At 38.2% G+C, this 20,921-nt stretch overlaps 1 protein-coding gene across 1 annotated transcript in view; it reads left to right on the top strand.

Annotated features, from left to right (window-relative positions):
- The window catches only part of khdrbs2 (KH RNA binding domain containing, signal transduction associated 2), a 505,577-nt gene extending 498,669 nt beyond the window's left edge, over window positions 1-6,908 (top strand). The window contains exons 14-15 of the mRNA XM_062982224.1: window positions 1,662-1,708; window positions 6,674-6,908. The gene's annotated coding sequence lies outside the window, so the exon portion shown is untranslated. The remainder of the gene's footprint in view (window positions 1-1,661; window positions 1,709-6,673) is intronic.
- Window positions 6,909-20,921: the final 14,013 nt, after the last annotated feature.

The raw sequence follows: 20,921 nt of genomic DNA on the forward strand, positions 1-20,921 counted from the left end.
GGGACCAGCCCACACCAGAGTTCCCTGTCGGCTGTGGCCACTTCCAGCTCCTTCAAGGACAAGCCAGTCCCTTCAAGGATACCATCCATCCATCTTGCCCTTGGTCGGCCCCTCTTCCTTTTTCCTTCCATTTTCCCCAGCATCATGATCTTCTCCAAGCTTTCCTGTCTTCTCATTATGTGGCCAAAATACTTCATCTTTGCCTTTAATATCCTTCTCTCCAGTGAGCAGTTATTTCCGGGAGCATGGACTGGTTGGATCTTCTTGCAGTCCAAAGCACTCTCAGAATTTTCCTCCAACACCACAGTTCAAAAGCATCTATCTTCCTTCACTCAGCCTTCCTTAAGGTCCAGCTCTCACATCCATAGGTTACTACAGTGTTCCCTCACTTATTGCGGGGGTTAAGTTCCAGGACCACCTGCAATAAGTGAATATCTGCAAAGTAGGGATACTATAGTTATTTTAATATTTATACATTCTTTTAGTAGTTATACACTATTTTAAGTCTTTATCAACCAATCGTGTGTTGATAAATCCCCTCCTTCTCCTCCTTTTGCTGCTTGGGCTCCTTTTCTCTCCCTTCCTTAGGCTGTAAATTGTAATTTTTATGATTTATAATAGTCTTTTAGAGTTTATGGAAAAACCGTAAAACAGCGAATCCGCGAAAAGTGAAGCGCGAAGTAGTGAGGGAACACTGTACAGGGAATACCATTGCTTTAACTATGCAAACCTTTGTTGCCAGTGTGATGTCTCTACTCTTCACTATTTTATCCAGATTGGTCATTGCTCTCATCCCAAGAAGTAAACATCTTCTGATTTCCTGGCTGCAGTCTGCATCCCAATATCTTTTTTAACTTGAACTTTTCAAAATAAACTTTGCATAAAACTAGAGGACGGGGGGGGGGGGGGAATGGAGGGAATACTTAAGTACTCATAAAGATGACTTAAAATTTTCATTCTGTAGAATTAGGAGGTGGCCGCATTTATTGCTTTTTTCTGGCTCGTGAATTGAAGCCTCCATTGTGATCTTGAATTCAAGAATCCCTTATAACAATAAGGATGATATAAAGACATAAGAGTCATTGTGTATCACATAAACAGGCATTCTGTTAGTTTGTCCTGACTAGAGTAGACCTATTTAGTCAGTTGATCAATGGTGAGTCAACAGAGACAGTAAATCCAATTGATTCAATGGTTCTGCTTTAGTCATGATTAACCACAAACCTTAGGCCATTTTAGCCAAAAGCTTCTTGGGAGACCATAGCCAATTCCTAAAGGGGAGACCATCTGCTGTTGCTCCTCAGCAATTAGTATTCAGTGACATATTACCTCTAATCCTGGTAGTGCCATCATATATAGTAGCTCATTTTTTAAAGGAAAAAAGGTTAACAGTTATATAGACATATATGAAACATAAGTTTGGTTGTGCATTTAAGTAATTCAGATCTAATTTGCCAAATAGTCACTGTTGAATGTTTTTATGTTGAAAGTTTTTATATTGTGGAATGATATTTTAAATTGTAAGTCGCTTGGAGCACTCTGGTGGAGAGCGACTAATTAAGAAATAAAGTGAAGTGAAGTGAAGTTCACCATTCTTATGACTATACATTTTTCACCTCTTTTATTTTCTTTCATGTACTCCCTGTGCTCCCCTTCTCCAGAGCCATCTCTCAAAAATCCCACCAAAAGTTCAGTTCTTCATGTGGAGGTAAAATCTTGTCTTCTTTTTCAAATACTTTTTCTAAAGGTCTTCTACAGATACTTTCAAAGTCATTTTTCCATGGTCCCTTCTTTACTTTTTAATTTGATGTTAATTTATCATTTAACACCATTCTCCAGACTTCTTTATACCATTCATCAATTTGTATTATTATTTCCCCTTTTCCAACATTTTACTATTAATAATCCAGCTGTTGTTAATAGCATATCTGTTAATTTTCCCTCTTATCTTTCCCTTCATCTCTTTTAATTAAAAACAATAATTCTGCCAGATACCTTCTAATTACTATATTCATAATATTTTCTATTTCTCTATAATCATTTCCCAAAAATTGTATAAATTTACAATCTCACCACATATGCATATAAGTTCCAGTTTCCTGACATCCTCTCCAGCATTTTTCATTATAGATTCTATTCATAAAGTTTAGCCTTCTCAGTGTTAAATACCTCTTCCAAATTAATTTATAGCTCCTGATGACCTGAGTTTTTAAATCTATCTCCTTTGGCAAACATGCTCCCAGAAATCTTTCTTTCCTAGTAAATAAAAAAGAAACACAGAAACAGAAATGGGAAAAAAATGGATTGCAATGTTTGCAATTGACAACAGAAAGAGCAGAGAGAAAGAGCACAAAAATGGAGCAGATAAATGAAAAGAACAGAGAGAATCTGGTAAACAAGAGGAAAGAGTGCTAAAGGAAGTGTATGGGAGAACAAGGGCAGTGGAACAAAAGTGTGTCATCCATGCCCTGAGTGTGTGTGAATCTGCTTTAAGTTTACTCTGAACTTTATAGGAAGTAACAAAAGGACTTAAGTTATGTTTTCTATCTTGGAGCTGAGACTGACCTCATCACATTGAGGCCCTCAAGACGGGGGACAGTGGGGGCATCCTCAGGGCATTGGGGCAAATCCAGTGGGCAGCGGGGAAAACAGCTGTCCAGTGCCCCACATCGCCCATTTCCCCATCTCATGGGGAAACTGTCACTGCATAGCTTACACCAGCACTTACCTCTGTGCTTACCCTGGCATGCCTAATGAGAACAGAGGTAGCCACTAGTCTTGTGCATTTGTAAGATATCGCTATCTGTTTTGTTTTGTTTCATTCATTTTGCCCCATTTTCATTTTCATTTGCTGCTTCCAAAAACAGGGTGCTTATCTGAATGGGAGTTTTGTCCCGCATCTGAAAGAACAAAAATTTGTGGGCCATTGGCGGCACTGGGAAGGCTTCCAAGGCTCACCCTCCCCTCAGTTTTAGGGCTATGGGGTGAAAATTGACCCCTTTTAGCCCACCAACTTTTAAAAAGCTTTCTAAATGGAGAAGGTAGAAGCCCAACAATTTATTTCCTTTGAAAAATATATGTTGTTGTTTTTTTAAAAAAAAATACTATCTAGGGGAGGAAAAAGGGGGGTTTAAAACAAAAATTAAAAATAAAAGATTTAAAGATTTAAAAAATATTACAGTATAGGAAATAGAAGCTACAGAGATCCCCTTCTTTCCCCCCACCCCGAAGCCCCGCGCACACTCCCCAGCCAAACCCACCTCACCCTACCCCTTCAAAATTCCCAGCCCCCTTCCCTTCAAAGACAGAATAATTTTATTTTATTTTTCGTGTCAGGAGCAACCGGAGTTGCTTCTGGAGTGAGAGAATTGGCCGTCTGCAAGAATAAAAATAGAAGCCAAGCAGCCAAACTTGGGGGAAAAAATACAAACAAATCTCTTTTCCCTGGCAGCAAGGCAAGGACGGAAGGCAAAGCGACTGCCATGGCCCAATGCTATGAAATCATAGAAACTCTTTTCCTTCTCTATCAAAGAGCATAGAATTCCCTAGCATTGAGCCATAGCAGTTGATGTGGGTCAAACTGCATTAATTCCACAGTGTATATATACTCTTAGTTGCAGGAGTGGTAGCATGCCTACCACCTTATGCAACTAGGCGTACCAATGAAATCCCACTAACCCATTGTTTTCCTCTTCTAATACTATGTTAAATTTAAGCCTTTTCCTGTTAAGATAATTGCACAATTGTTTGAAACCAAATGCCATCTTTGTAACATTTGTTGACATCTTCCCAGCTCTCCAATTTTCATTTTCTTCTTTAACTTTGTGTGGCACAGTGGGGGGAAAAACCTACATGAAAATGAGTTCTGTTTTTGCTACAGGAACATGCACCAGGAAGCATATGAACCATATTTGCCTGCTAGGTCTTATATCAAAATAAAAAGACATGTTCACACTACCAGTCAAGCATCAGAAATGGCAGTTTTAATATGTGTGTTAAGAAGAGGTATAAATAATATGCAGAACTAAATATTAATATTTGTATGGGAGACAGTCACATTTGAACCTGCTATAGGAGGAATATAGATTGATTCTTGGTTTTTCTTTCTCCTGAAACCCCTCCCTAGGATACACAGGAACAAACTTTAAATTGATAGAGATAAAAGGAGCAACCTGGTTTCCCAGCCATTTCTGCATTCATTATTGGATGTCAAGGTGGATTCAAGATACTCATTCTGAAAAACAAGTTGGTTGTTGGGGTATATGAAATACTTTGTAAAATAGCAGGACTCTAAAGATTAAAAAAAATGAAGAAATCCTAGGAGTCCCCTTCTACTCTGAAAAGTGAAAGTGTCCGGTACAAGGGGAGAAATAATGCAATAGTATTGCTGCTCGGAGACCCACTAGTATGTCACTGGTGCAATCTTCTGCTGCTCTTAGTGGTAGTGTGCCAAGAGGTCATTCTGTAGATGTACTGTGTACATTTTTGGATACAAAAGAGCCAAAGCCTCCTCAATCACCCAACGTAGCCTAGAATCAATTCCAGATCTAAACCAGACCATCACTCTTTATCCTGCAGATACTGGTGGAGAATTTTGCGAACCCATTAAGTAAGATCTCCTTAAAATTTTTGGAGTATTTTTGACAGCACGAGGTAGGAGACTATCTTTCTCTTGATTTCAGAGATCATTGTGTTCTACTTCAGTGTCATGCCAAAGACTCTTTCCTACTCAGCAAGGTGTCCTTGCCTCTTGTGGAGTATTTTCAAGGTGTGGAAAGAGGTACCATGGAGAGGAAGAAGCAGGGAAATCATTGTCTACCATTCCCTTTACAAGCATTTAACTCTGGATCCAAGTGGTTGTGTTGAGTCTTTTACATTTTGAGAGCAGCACAAGCACAAACTAAAATATATAGCCAATTTTATTGAGCAGACTTGTTACATAACATATGACCACGCATGGTCTCTCCCCATGGCTTCACTCATTGTTGGAAGGAAGTTTAGAATATTGTTGGTATTGTGGGTGATTAAAAATTTTACTTACATTTTAAAAGTGCCAAGGTTAGCAACTACTGTTATGAGAAAACCTGCCTTAATCCCTTTATTTAGGAATATTATAGTGCTTACTCAAAAAAGTGACATTATGAAATATCTACAAGATTAGTAGAACAGGCGATTCAAGCAAGTGGGCAACTCTCACACAGCATCAAAAGAGCTGAGGCAGTCATCTTTTCTTATGTAATCGGCAATAATATACAGCCTTTAGCAATTCACAGATAAAGTGCTATGTGTATCTGCTAGTTTCAGTACATTTTATTGTACCAAAGCCCACAATATGGGTAAACCTTCAGAAGAAAATCTCCCAGAGTTGTTATTTCAATCATTATGAGTCATCTCTTTAAAAATGATGCACATAATGGCAAATGTGTGTGCGCGCGCACACACATAAATATTTAGTAATTCAAATGCTGGATTTCCCCTTAGCTGCAATAGCAGCTAATGAGGTGAAGAAGCAGTGCTATTAATAAACCTGTTGATATCCTCCACACTTAAAGAAATATTCATAAGCACCATGTTGATGCACTAGCAAATCATTCATTCTGAAGACCCAGAGTTAAACAAAATGTCAGTGCTGGGAGACATTTCAACACTGATCAAGATGTAATTTAGTGGGCAATCTCTTCCTCCCCTATCAGTTGCCTTCCTTTTTTCAGTCTGCAATAATATACATAGGAGTAAGACCAATTAAATTTAGTAGTACTTTCTTCACAGCAGACACATTATCTGGTTGTTGAGAACCATATGTGTGCCTCTGAATCAAAGAGAAGTTCATTGTGTGAACGTTCCTTAGTTATGTTGGATGAAAATAGTCCTTACAGCTTTCTCAAGTTCAGTCTTATATTCTTCATGTTATGTTGACCCAAAACCCCCTTACAACTTATATTAAAGACAACAGGGTTGCTCCAACATACATAGCTGAGGAAGCCCTCCTGGATGAAGGATATTACTGTAATAATAGTGTATAATACAGGTGGAATATACCTTATTCAAAATGCTTGATGCCAAAATCCAAGATTTTGGAATATCTATATTTGCATATATGTGCATCATGAGACATCTTGGAGATGGGGCCCAAAACAATGTCATATACACCTTATATGCATAGCCTGGAGGTAGTTTTATACACAATACTTTAAATAATGCATGAAACAAAGTTTGCATGTATCTTATGAACCATCAGAAAGCAAATGTATTATTATCTCAGCCAGATATATGGACAATTTTTGATTTTAGAATATTTCTGATTTTGATATTCTGGACAATGGATACTCAACTTGTACTGTGAAGACATTTTCAGCATTCATTTTCTGACAGCTTGTTCCAAATGTTGTTCCAAATATTACAGGAAACTTTAAAATGCCTGAGATATTCTAACTGCCCTAGCTCTTGCCATACAATGATTTCATGTTTTGTTACCCAATTTATGGGTGTTTTTATTTGTAGTACATTATGAACTGTAAATTTGAATGTATGGAGTGTTTTGTCTACTTAGGCTGTGGCAATGAAATAATAATGAACCATCTAAAATGTTTTTCTGTCTTATTTGTATTGAATCACACAGGTATGCTGTAGTTTTCTCCATGACTGACTGAATCTAATTCCACTGTTTCTACAGGCCAGCGACAAATAGAAAACCAAACAGAAATGCAATACCCAGCAAATCAACACATTATGTTTGAAAAGGTCAAGATGATATTTATCTCCTTAGCATTCCAATGAGGGCTGACTGGGAACATTTTGTCATCATTCTGTCAATCAAAAAGAAGCAGGAGGATGGGGAAGATTGAGTGACAAAGACTGTAACAAAATGGGGAAAGAAATATGACAAATAAAGTTTTGGGAAATACTCATGAATGAGGTCTGTGTGATTCACTCTTAGTGAGGTTGGCTTCCAAATAAACATGGCTACACAAGGTACATTACAGAAATGCTAACATCCCATGTCCTACATTTCAGTAATATTCAACCTGGATTAATACTAATTCCTTCTTAATTGAGCTCATGTTATTGGTCATACAGATTAAAGATTTTATTTATATTGCATTGTTTTAGTTTAATAACTCAAGGTAAGAATATGGGTTCTTTATTGCATTTTCATATTGAGATGATCTGTGTATGTATGCATACATTACGCATCTCCAAATCAAATGTTCATGAAGAACATCTTTATACCTGCTTATGAACTTTCTGAGTCATCTCACTAGATAATCCTAGATAGAGGTTCTCACTTGGACAGTAGGAATTGCTTATGTTCTTAGGAGAATCATCTAATCCCTGCTCCATTTGGCAGTGTAAATGTTGCATGTGTATGCCCAAATACTAGATGTAATGTAAAATGGACAGCTTTGTCATTTCTGTTAGCAACATTGATAAATGGCATATGGGACCATTGGTTGGTGACTTTAGGCTGTATTCTTTGACAAACATGGTGTTGAACTACTTTTTTGAAGTCAAAAGCTCAGTCTCTGGTTGTTTCGCACATACAAGTCATTCCATAAAATTATTGCAGCAAGAACTGACCTTAAAAGCAATGTTGGAACTCAGAAGACCATTCAGGATTGGGTAAAGTTTCATATATTCTTCAACTCCTTTCTAGCATTCTCAAGTTCCCAGGGTCCTTAAACTCGCCCCAGGCCTTAAAAAAAAAAAGAAATTAGAGAGAAAGAATCTTGGTGATCAAAACTGCATCAAAAGTTACCCCAAACATGGTAGTTCTAGTTTCTTCCCGGTTTTTGGACCCCAAAACAGGAAAAATAGAAGTGAGATCATTTTACTTCCAGTTCTGGGAAAATGTGACAGTGAGGACTACCAGAAGAGGAATTGGTGGAGTGTGCGAGACTGGCATCTGCAGGTGACTCACTCCTTAGATTATTAATATTACTTCATTGTACCAAAGATACCATACTGCAGGTGGCTAATAAGAACAATGTGATTCTGGCAAAACATTTCAACCATGTTCAACCCACATGGACCATCATCCCATGGGGAGGTACCACTGAACTCAGTGAGACATTTGTGAATAGTGACTATGGGATTGAACTGAAAAAAAATCTTTCTTATGATCATTCATTGCATCATGGTTACAATATTTGTGTTCGCTTTGTAAAAGAGGTTTAGTCTCTTATTCCCCTATAGGTTTCATCTGAGAATTGTATAGCACATGTAATACCTGAAGACATGACAACTTAGTAGTGCACACTATCTCACACTGTATAGATTTCAGGAAATCAAAATAACTGAATACTGCCCCAGGCTGTGGCACAGGCTGGTTAGCAGCCAGCTGCAACAAATCACTCTGACCAAGAGGTCATGAGTTCGAGGCCCGCCTGTGCCTGTGTGTGTGTCTGTCTCTGTTCTATGTTATGGCATTGAATGTTTGCCTTATATGTGCAATGTGATCCGCCCTGAGTCCCCTTCGGGGTGAGAAGGGTGGAATATAAATACTGTAAATAAATAAATAAAATATTCAAAATGCTAGTATATTCAAAGAATATTGCAATTATATTTATTACATACAAGTGTATGCTTGCCAGGGATAGCTGCCAGAGTAAAATTAACTGCAACTTTGAAACTTAAACTCCATTATATGACACAGACCTGGGTTAAAAATACTTTTTCTAATACAGTTTTAATGTATTTTTGGGATGCTGATTTTTTTAAAAAACACAATAAAATGCCATGGCCAGCACAGTTTTTTGACATTTTTTTTATCAATACACTTGTTACTCATCTTTGGTTAAGTGCTGACACTGATGTTCCAGTGCAATTTCTTTTAGTGCTTTTGAATGGATTTTTGTATTTCATATCACTGAAGTAAACCATTTTAAAAGTCTATTAGAAGACTTTAACCTCTTTCTTATTTTTTAGTTCCCACTCTCCAAAGAAATTTTAGTCACATGTTAGAAATAATAACAAAGCAAGTTGTTGGGGAGAAGCTGTATACGATGGAACAAATCTAAGGTCAGCATTTGAATTTAGAATACCAATTCCTGTAAAACCAGCATACCATTTTTAAAAGTTTTTAGCACCCTCCATTTTGGAGACTTGCATTATTGAACTGGTATAACAATGGGTTGAATCATACAGTATGACTCCCATATTTCCAGGGTATCTGATCCCAGACGTTGCGTGGATATGCAAAACCACAGATAATAGTGAGCAGTATTAAAATTAAGAACTTCTGGGCCAAGAATAACTTGAGATCACATTGGAGGATCTAGAAAATGCCTAGAGATAACACGCTTTGTCAGATTTGGATAAATGAAACCACAGATACATTTCTGAAGATATGGGAGTTATATTATAACAATGGAAGAAGCTGTCTTATACTGAATTAGATCATGGTGTTGGGTAGTCCAGTTCTGTTCACACCATCTGCTATGGCTTTCCAGAATTTCAGGCTGCATTCTTTCTCCATCCCTGCCAAGAGATGCTGTTGGGTAAGCCTGTGTCTCTTGCATAAAAACCATGTGCAGCACCACAAAGCTATGGCTCTTCCCCAAAATGTCTGTCTCAGCAGACTACATCTTCCCCAAAACTACTCCTGAAGCCTGGGTAATCTCTGTATCAAGAGGCAGTAGATGCAAGAAAAATACCATCATTTGCATGGTATTGTCTGGAGCTCAGTGACCCTCAGTGTTGAGGGAATGTGATGATTTAGATAAATGTTTCATTGTACAGGTTATTACCCGGGGGAAATTCTAAACAGGTGAAAACCAAGTTGTTTTTTAAATGATGTATACTGAGCAATATTCTAATCTGACCATTAACCACCCATAAACATTTCCAACTTCTGTGTATGGTTATGAAAATGAACAATGAAGAAATCAGATAGGAAGAAAATCCACACATTCGAAATGTCATGCTGGAGAAGAGTTCTACCAATACCGTGAGCAATAAATGATCCTAAAGCAAATCAAGCCTGAATTGTCTGTAGAAGTCAAGACATCTAAATTGAAACTGTTGTACTTTGGACATATTAGATGATATAACTCACTAGAAAAGACAATAATGCTAGGAAAGCCAGAAGGCAGTAGGAAAAGAGGAATACGCTACTATTGATGGATAAATTAAATCACTAAAGTCATATTGTAGTGATTTCAACTAGGGCTGTAGTTAAAAGGATCTGTGCCCAGCAAGCATAAGCTAAATCAGATAGGGCAGGACTGAGAAAAAAACTCACTAGGTTGAAGACAAACCACAGAGGTTTATTACGATTCAGCCAAAAAGGCTGCAAGTTCAAGCAATTTACTTCAAAATGTACAAGCATAAACATACAGAGAAATGCAGGACATCTCATACAGTTCTGAGAGCCATTTAAACTTCCCACTAACTCCCCTGGCTAAGAAAAGGGCCAGCCAGGATGTGTGCTGGGATTGGCTGGGAGCTTCATTGATGTCACTGCCTCCAGGCGGGGAATTTCATGACAAGGAGAATGGTAGCCAGGGATTGGCCAGGGTGAGGGACCAATCAGCCGTAGAGACACCCCCTGGGAGAGTGCAGTCTATGAGGGAACATTGGCACAAATATGCGGATGAGCTTTGGATTTGCTCAAATGTCCAGTTCCGTGCAACACAAAGTTATGGAACTCACAACAAAGGTGCAAGACTCGAGGGACAGAGGTGTTGAACTTAGATAATCAAGGACTTTGCTGTCAGTAAAAATAGTTAATGAATACATATACACTAAGCCCCTGTTTCTGCGAGAGAGCGGCAGACTCTCAGCCTCAGGTGAAATGCACAAATATTTTGAGCTTATCTGGCTTGCAAAGATCACCTATCTTTGCATATATACAATGAATCTGATAATTACCTGGCTTGGGAAATAGCTAGAGGGATTTGATCAACCTTTTCTATTCCCAGAATATTATCTAAACAGGCTCACAGAGGGGTCTCTAGGTTACATTTTGACACATTGTTAAGAAGCAGTTTATATACGCTTCATATAAGAAATCAATACAGTACACACAGAAATCATCAAATTGATACAAGAGTTAGACATAATATATTTGGGGGGGGGGGGGTACAGCTGCTGCTATGCCCGTTCGTGATCTTTTAGAGCTTTGAACTTGCAGAACTCCAGACCCCCAGGAAAGGTCTTCAATAAAAGGGGGGGAAACATATTCTTTAGTAGTCTTTTTGTGAACTTTGTGGGATCACCGTGGCTTGATAACAACATCCCCCAGTATAAAAGAGTTGATAGGGGCTCTTAAACTTGGAGGTATCTCATTTATAGGATCACCATGACTAATAGTCCACTTGATGGCAGTTAACAATAGCAAGAGCATTATTCAGCAGTTGTGAATCTTGAAGCCAAAGAGGTAACAGATAATCCTAGATGAAATAATGTAAGCTTAGATAGGCAACATTCTTTTCTGTAAAATGAAATGTACATTCATGTAAATAGATCTGCAGTCAAATGCTAGTTGTGTGCAAGAGTTTATGGAAGGCCTATCTTCAGGGTCTACACTTTCTGTGTTTGACTTTTCCATGCTCAGCAATGGAGCCTGGAGACAGTTTCTCCCTGTTTTCTTTAAGAGGACAGGAATAGAAGCCTACTTGTGTAAACACGAATAGAAGTCTACACACAGTTCTAATTCATTTGCCCTCAGATGGAAAAGGGCAGGAACTGAATAGGAGGAATGAGATCATGGCTTACAAATACACCCAAAAGCAGGAATGGGAGATGGGTCATTGATCAGTCTGTGAACCCACTCATTTCATTATATCTATATTAGAGTTTGGAGAATTAGATTTGAACATTAATTCCTATTATGTCAAAATATACATACAGTAGAGTCTCACTTATCCAAGCTAAACGGGCCGACAGAAGCTTGGATAAGCAAATATCTTGGATAATAAGGAGAGATTAAGGAAAAGCCTATTAAACATCACATTAGGTTATGATTTTACAAATGAAGCACCAAAACATCATGTTATACAACAAATTTGACAGAAAAAGTAGTTCAATACACAGTAATGCTATGTTGTAATTACTGTATTTACAAATTTAGCACCAAAATATCACGATGTATTGAAAACATTGACTACAAAAATGGCTTGGATAATCCAGAGGCTTGGATAAGCGAGGCTTGGATAAGTGAGACTCTACTGTATTAGGGAAATTAATTCATTATCATAAACAACAATTGAATTGTTTCAATTAGTTATCATTGAGTAATTCATTATGTACAACAATGCAGAAGAAAGGTTCTTTTCATCCCCCTCCCCCCGCCCCACAATTATCCCACACACATTATCTAATTTCCCCCAAACTGGGGCTACTTTAGAAAGAGAGTGATTGGGGAATTGTTAGTGAAGAAATGATGCATTCTTCCCTGTTTTTAGTGTTACGTAGTCCTAATCCAAATGGTGGCTACAAGTGTACCCATTCAACTGCACCCTTGCCTATTTTTTATTCAAAAAGAAAAGTGTTCAGAAGTAAGCAGTGATAGTCCTGTCATTTTTAATGCATGCTAAACATAATATCAGCTTGGTTTCTCAGAGCATAAAGGGAAAGTGGAAGACTCCGTTACTATCAATCCTACTTCTGATTAATGTGGCACTCCCGATTTGTCCTTTTTATTCAAAATAAGATAATCTTTGAATATTTTTGGATATGAAAAGAAACTTGGGATTTGCATATTCTGAACAGCTTACAAATATATCATAAAGAGAAAATGGAACAATCTCTACATCAGTCCCACTGGAGCCACTGGAGGAAGGGCTTGACACAAAAATAGATAACTATTATTGGGAAAGTGCCCTGAAAAATCAGCTTGGGTAGGCTACCTTCCTCTGAAGTAACTAAACAATATCAAAAAAAGAGGCAAAGAAAAAAGGACGGATACTGCAAGATCTAGAATAGGTAGTAAATGGAAGCTGTCAGTGTGATTGACATGTCCTGTATCTATCCAGAGATAAATAATACACTTATATTTCCAGGCATTCAAGCTTGCTAACCTTCCTTGCATTAAATCATTTAGCGAAAGGATTGGTTCAATAATTTCTCTGTTAGTCACCTGCTGGTGCTGTATGCCACACACCAGCAAATACAAATTAAATATCCCTAGATTATTGATTTAAATGTTTATTTACTATAAATCAAGTGATATAAGCAAAGCCCACAGCAGTTATATGGAAATATATCATCTGTCATTTATCAACATTATTCCTGAAGAACAGGAGGACTAATTAACTCTGAAAATAAAATAAAAAAATATTAAATTGGCCTTATAAAATGCACATGAACTGTAAAGTCTTAAAGAGACACCTCTTCAGCAATATCTTAGACAATCCTTATTCAAAAGCTGACAGTTTCTTTCCCCCCAGTAGGTTCAGTCAAGAGCAAAGAATGGAGGAATGCAATATATGATCCTAGGAGACATATACAGAAGGGGAAAAACTTCTCCTTCTACTCAGTTTTAGTTCAAGAATGGAGGCATTTGTGAACTTCAGGCAGTATTTATTTGACAACGTGCCAGTTCAGATGTCAGCAGTCAAACTGAAAAATCTGGCATCAGTGCAAGCATATACCTTATAGCTTTTAGAAGTTTTGGAAAATCTACTGAGGAAAAGCTTATAACATATACAGTAGAGTCTCGCTTATTCAACGTAAACGAGATGGCAGAACGTTGAATAAGCAAAAACGTTGGATAGTAAGGATGAATTAAGGGAGAGCCTATTATGTTATGATTTTACAAATTAAGCACCAAAAATCATGTTTTACAACAAATCGAAAAAGCAGTTCAGTACACAGTAACATTATGTAGTAATTACTGTATTTACAAATTTAGCACCAAAACATCACAGTGTATTGAAAACATTGACTACAAAAAAACATTGACTGCTAAAAGACAGATTGTGTTGGATAATACAAAACGTTGGATGAGTGAAGACTCTACTGTATGTAGCTGGAACAGGATATATTTTAGCCAATAATTCAACAGTAGTCATTAAGCTACAAGAGAAAAATACTCAGCAAGTGCTAATTATTCATGTTGAACCTTCTCCTTACATTACTTTGTCATTGACTAATTATTAGTTGGCGGTAGTATCAGGGTGATCAGAGAAGGGATGGGAAGTGAGTTGGTCAACCCTCCTTTCCCCTCCCCTTTCCTACATCACTCTGGTGTTCCAGCTGACATCACAAGCAATGGGCTCCAGCTATTTTGTGTCCAGTAGTCACTGCTATAACAGCAACAGGAGAGGGTGGTAAAGCTGTACAGCAGCTCAAACACAGTTTGGCACCATAGAATGGTCAGAACTCCTTTCTGCTTCTGCAATGGTATCAGGGCAACAGGGGTGTCAGCAAAGAGTCCTTCCCAATTCCTCAGGAGCCCAGGAGCTGGCAGTAAGAGCAATCCTAGGTCCAATCCAGAGTACATCCCTTCAGATCAGCCCCAGAATAGTGTACCTATGTAGAACTGACTTGGCCTCTACAAGGGTTAGAATGACATTTTGCATTTTTTTCAAAATAAACATTTGGCTTAAAAATCTATCAGAGTTCTTTTTAGGGCCCCAGGAATGGCAAAAAAAAAAAATGTACTCATCTTCCCGAAATAGTGTTTGGGGCTACTAGGGGAAAATTGCCTTTTTTTTTTTTTTTTTTGCAACCACAATTATTGTGGGAAGTGTGGTCCTTAAAAGTCTCCTGGAGAACAAATGAAGACCACTAGACAAAGCTCTGATCTGAAGCATGCTGAGTCTGACTTCCATCTTGTACCTAGTAATGTATTCAAATGCCACACAGTTATTTCCTGTGTTCCTTTTGGAGCACAGCTTCCACCCAATTTCCAAATCCTAAAGATTCCTACTTATCTGACGTCAACATTTAGCACACTGGTAAGTTGTAACAAGAATTCTGCTTATTAACTCAGAAGAAAGCAGAAATGGAAAACCACTCCAAAAATTATCCCATAAGAACAAAACAACCTATCACCATATCAGAGGGGCACTGGATTTTTCTATTACTGGATTGCTGTTCACAGATACTACAAAGCCTATGTTCCTTGTTTATTTATATCCAAGTCTTTCATCCCTTCATTTTAACAGAGATCGAGACCACACTTTTGAAAGCACTGGATAGAAGAACTTCGGGCTTTTTACTTCCACTGTTATGGTTGTAGGTCAGCTGGCAGTGAATTACAACTGCACACATGAAATGACAAGCCAGGACATGCCACCTCCACTATTTTAGCTAATAATGAGCTACCCAGCTATGTTCTCAAAGATATCTCAGAATGAGCAATTGTCATTGTTCGTTGTTAATCTAATGAAGGGAAAGGGGGAGAGATTGTTAATGTTTCCCCATTAGTCAAAAAGAAAGAAGGAGAGAAAGAAAGAAAAGAGCAATTCTGCTTTCAGCAAACACCTCCTGGCCTTTAGTTAGAAGGGCATTCTCATTAGGCAGAAAGGAATGAGGCAGATATAATTGCATAAAGGGTAAATTAGGTAAGTAGACATCAAGGATGAGAATGAATGCAGTTGGATTTTGTCTTCTTTCTTGGCGGGAGGAGGAGAAGGAAGAGAAATCCTGCTAAACAACGTTCTCTTGCACTGGAAAAGCAACTTGTAGGGATGCTATTAGGAAAGTAGTGGCTGTTGTTATAACAAAAAGTTAATAGCCATATTGCGTGTGTGATCGATCATTGCATGTGAACCTGCTGCATCACAAGAGGAAGCTCAGAAACAGACCAAGAAAAAGGAAAAGATAGTATCCCCTCTCCTCTTTGATCAGTCCAGAGCATGACTTGTACTTGACACTGAATTAGAGTTAGAGTTGATCTACATACTTTGTGATTGTCACTATTATCATCCTTCTCAACACATACTATGTCATATGGCTGCCCCATTTATTCTACTGAAAGGATTGGTCCTACATCTGGTACCACATTATAGTAATTTTCACCAGTAATGTCTAGCTGATCATGCAGTACATATTTCAATCCAGTCTTATCGACAGCACTAACGGTTCTCACCACATTTGGGATGGGACATGCAAATTGTACACACTAAACAAATTGTGCAGCCCTCCAAATGTTCTTGGACTCCCAACACTCCTCACAATTTGAGTCTACTGGCCAAGAATGCCAAGCTTTGCAGTCCAGCAACATCTGAAAGACTTCATGATTCCCATACCTGATCTGGACAATCTATGTATCATGACAAAATCTGGTTTCACACAAATAAAAAAGTGATGGTGGGCACATTAATACAGGAAGAAATCATCATTGTCGTAATCCACCATTATTGTCATCTTCATCATCTTTTCCTCATGGCCCCCCTCCCCCCTCCCGGACTAAGAGTTTGACTCAATAACCACTCACAAATTAAAACAGATACAATATAATGTAAAGCATACAGAAATATATCATTGCAATGCAATAAATTATCCATAATATTAAAAACAATACTTATACTTTCCACTTTATAGCCAAGAAGAGGGAAGCCTCTCACTAGCTCTTGCCAGCCTAGAGTCCTGCCTATCTTTACATATACAGTGGGTTCCAGGAACCCCAAGCATAAACACAAAGTGTATACTCAAGTCTCATTATATACAACAGTAAAACAGCATCCCTTATATAACATGGTGAGATCAAGATTTGCTCTTTGAACTTTTGAGGGAGGAGTGGGTGTAGAATATTTTCAGGTTGTGGGTGGTGAAATCCATGGAGGCAGGATCCATAGATACAGAGTGTCGACTGTACATACAATGCATATACCCAAATAGCACTGCACCACAGAATCCAGAAGGGTTCTTTCATTAACTACATTTTACAATTATTTTTGACTTTAGCTTCTCAAGTAGCATGGCCATTGGAAGCCTTCCTCCAAAAAAAAATTTTTCAAGCTCTGGAGTACCCATCTCTCCTATTCTCCCCACAAGTAGTCCCAGAAAATCAGCAGTCCAGGGTAAATGTAACATTGTGGGGAAATAATAAAGCTTTCTTCTTCATAATGTTTCTATGTTTAGTTTGAGAATTTATTAAAATGATAAGATGTCCAGATTCCCATTTATGATTAAACACTGCACAGACTATATTCTCAAGGCATTTTATTGAAACAATATGCCATAACTATCTTGAAGATTTTCTTTCTTTAAAAATGAGTAGAATTTTGGCAAGGAACAAACGAGCCCCTCTTCCTTGATAAAAGGATGCACCAAGAGAGTCATGGGGCTATGCAGACTAACCCACTGTGAGAAATACATGCTGTCTTCCTACCATGCTGACATCTATGAAAAGGAGTGATCCATCTACAGACATCCTGCATTAGTGAAAGTGCCATAACCAATCCATGTGCCTTCTTGTGTACAGAAGCTCTTCATATACAGACATTTAGGGTGTATCTACACTAAAATTAATGCAGTTTGACATCACTTTAACCATGAGTCACCAGCAGTATTTGATAGTCGAACTTCAACCCTCATGATTCCGTAGCATTTTTCTATGGCAGTTAAAATGGTGTCAAACTGAATTAATTCTAGAGTGTACATGCACCTGTATACTCTGGGCAGGTCTATATGGACAAGAAAACCCAGACTCACCCTGAATTGACTCCTAGTTGTCCTTAAAATGTTCACTCAATTCCCATGAATATCATAGGTTTTCTTGGGTTAAAGTGACTTTGCCCCCATTTCGGGCAAATTAGGATACTTCAAAGTTTGCTGGAAACTCCAGATTATCCCTCACCTTTTGGGTCTTCTGGACAGCTGATCAGATCTGATTTGAATTGGTCTACTGTCCAGATGGGAAAATGCCTTTGGCAACTTTTTCCTGCACTCATTAGCATGGAGAAAAGAGGATGGATCATCACCATATGGCTAGCGATGTCATTGGAAGAGATAGCAGCAACATGGAGTATGAGGTGACGGTGCAGTAGGGCCAATACAGTCTTGGTCCAGCTGGACCATGTGGATGCCTCCAAGGCCAGTCCATGTAATTTCTGCTCTGAACGGACTTTCATTTCTGCTCCAGACTGGCTGTGAATTTACTGGCCAGTGTAGACTGTCTCACATTGGGAAATACACTGTTTCTATTAGTATGCATCCCATATTTTTAGGACTGATACATATTGTATTGAGATGGGATGTATACTCTCCCCATCACACCCAATTATTACCATTGGAAAATACTTTCCAAGATGTGCTTTCACTCATCACACCATGGAAGCACACTTCTCCCAATCTGTTCAAATGCTTTCTTACGTCACTGTTTTTGGGTCTCCCCTCCCCAAATATTGTGCAGTTATATAGCCTTGAAGTTTCAAACGACTGTTCTTGTGAGATTTTAACTGACAGGATGCATACTGATTTTCTGACCACACGTAAAACAGTACTTAAGCAACATGTAAAATTGTAGTAAATCAAAATACACAATTAGGATCCCATATGTAATTACTCAATTTCTGCGACATTTTCCAGATGGATTCCAACAGATTACTGACAGAATGGGACAAACATCATGTGGTATAACCCAACATTCGGAATAGCAGCCAAAGAGTCTCAGAAAAGGAGTACAGTATATCACAATGTGATAAGGTCCTTGGATAACCTCTTATGAACATCCACCAGAAGTTTGTCAGTGAATCAAAGTGATAACATGCTTTTCCTGATTCTAAGCCATGTGGTCTCCGAGACACACTTCTTGCACTGAGCATTCCAAAGGTTAATGATCAGGTAAAGTATGAATGAAAACCATAGATGCAAAATCAATTCCTAGGGCAGGCTTGCACAACCTATGGCTCTTCGGGTGTTTTTGACTTCAGCTCCCAGAATTCCTGACTATTGGACAAACAGGCTAGGGCTTCTGGGAATTGGAGAGCCAAACACCTGGAGGGCCACAGCTTGTACAGGTCTGTCTTTCCTGTATTATTTCTTTCAAAGCTTACCAACACACACACGCAAACATCTAGCCATATTAGATAACACTCAATAGACAGGAGGAATTTGGAAAATATAGGTGGAAAGCTCAATGTTCTTTATGCAAAAGTCTTCTGTCAGTGCCTCCATTTGTAGACACAGAGATTGCCTGTCAGCAGATGTCTAAAATCACTTCCATCACACTACACAACTGTTTGCTGATGCTATCTCCTCTGGCAAAAAGCATTAATTTACAGGGTCAGTATGTCAAGTTTCACAAAGGGTGGAAGGTTCTTAGGAAGATTAAAAACCCTGTTTCAGAAACTCTGCATTTGAAATTAATGTACATACAAACAAAACAGTATATTGCAAAACCATTCCTTGTGGTTCTCCTTTTTTAAGCATCATCATTACCAGAAATATAGAGGCACCTAAGGAATATTCTCACATCCTTCTCTTCATCACTACCTCATTGATTTGCTTAAGAACACTCTGGTTGTATTAGCTTTTTAAAAAAGTTTTCAGAATAAATCAGGCTACAAGTAGCTAGGACCAATCTGATCGGTAATAATCTTCACTTAATACAATAGCTACCAGTAGTTTCACCCGCCCTAGACACAGTGTGCCATGCAAGTTATATAAATTGCATTCTCAATGGCCCCTTAAGGAATCCAAAGGAGTATTACAATTTTGTTTCTTCTTAGCCAAGAGCCTATATTAAATAAATGGCTCTTGCTGTGATCAGCAGAATCCATATCGTCCAAACTGATTTCTCCCTCCCACCTTCACGTACTTTCCCATGGATCAGTAAAACTTTATTACCAGGCTCAGTTTTTAAAAACCCATCCAAATTCACTTTCATTGTTAACACAAAAAAAGGTCACTCCGGCTATTTCCTTCCAATGGGATTGATAATTTTGAGCTGTCCTGAACATTAAGCAAAGCAATTTCTTTTTACATATTGGAAAGGAAACTGCTTTGCATCTGGTGTATATAATCCCCTGTCTTATTAAAGCATTTCAGTGAAAAATGTCAACCGTGTTAGGCAGAAAAGAATGTAGAGCGCTATTCAAAACACAATACCACCCTTTAAAACATGGAAGCAAGCACTGTATTTCTCTTCTACAAGAAAGCCCAGGGTTTAATTGAGCCAGTGCCTATAATGCCTTTGTTCTTGAGCTTATTTTCTAGGTCAGAATTCACAAATTGACACTATGGAGTAATTTTTTGGTTGCCACATTGACTTGGGGTACATGTTTGTAAGCTAATTCTCCACTCAGAAATAAGCTCCTACAAAACATGTATGAGAAAGGCAGATTTACAATAAAGATGCAAGGTGAATTGGTTTGTATAACAAACTAGAATCTGTTTTGCCTGAGGAAATGATACTTATTGGTCCAGAAACTTAAAAATTTCCAAAATACAGTCAGCCCTCCCTATCTACATTTATGTATTCAACCAATTTGGGCTTCAAAATATTAATATAATCCAAAAAGTAAACCTTGATTTTATTGCATGCTGATGAGCATTAGGTTGATGTGCAGTGATTCCATGCTGTAGCTTCCCACCATATCACAGGACCTCTAGCACTCGTTTCAGTTGTTGACCATTGTATAAGCACACCATTGTACTATGTTATTTTATATAGTGAGACTTGAGCATCCACAGATTGTGGAATCTAGGGGGTCCTGGAACGAAATCCCAGAGAATAACTAGGGGGCACTAAACATTAGAAGATTGTATATACAAAGATTGTTTAGTCTACTTTACAAGGTTTTCAGAGTCTCAGAGCTGAAGTTTCAAGGGACTGATATAATTCCCAAGTTTCCAGGCAAATGATAGTGAGTGCACTGCAGCACTGAAGGAGTGTCAGAGCGCGCAGTTTGGATAAACACACATGCAGCGGAAGATCAACGAAGAAACACTGGCACCAATAACGAGGCTGAAGCCTGTTTGGCTATCTACAAAAGATTTACTAGCAAACGGATAACTCTCAAGACGAT

The sequence above is a fragment of the Anolis carolinensis genome, chromosome 1 (genome assembly GCF_035594765.1).
Source record: "Anolis carolinensis isolate JA03-04 chromosome 1, rAnoCar3.1.pri, whole genome shotgun sequence".
Classification (NCBI taxonomy): domain Eukaryota; kingdom Metazoa; phylum Chordata; class Lepidosauria; order Squamata; family Dactyloidae; genus Anolis; species Anolis carolinensis.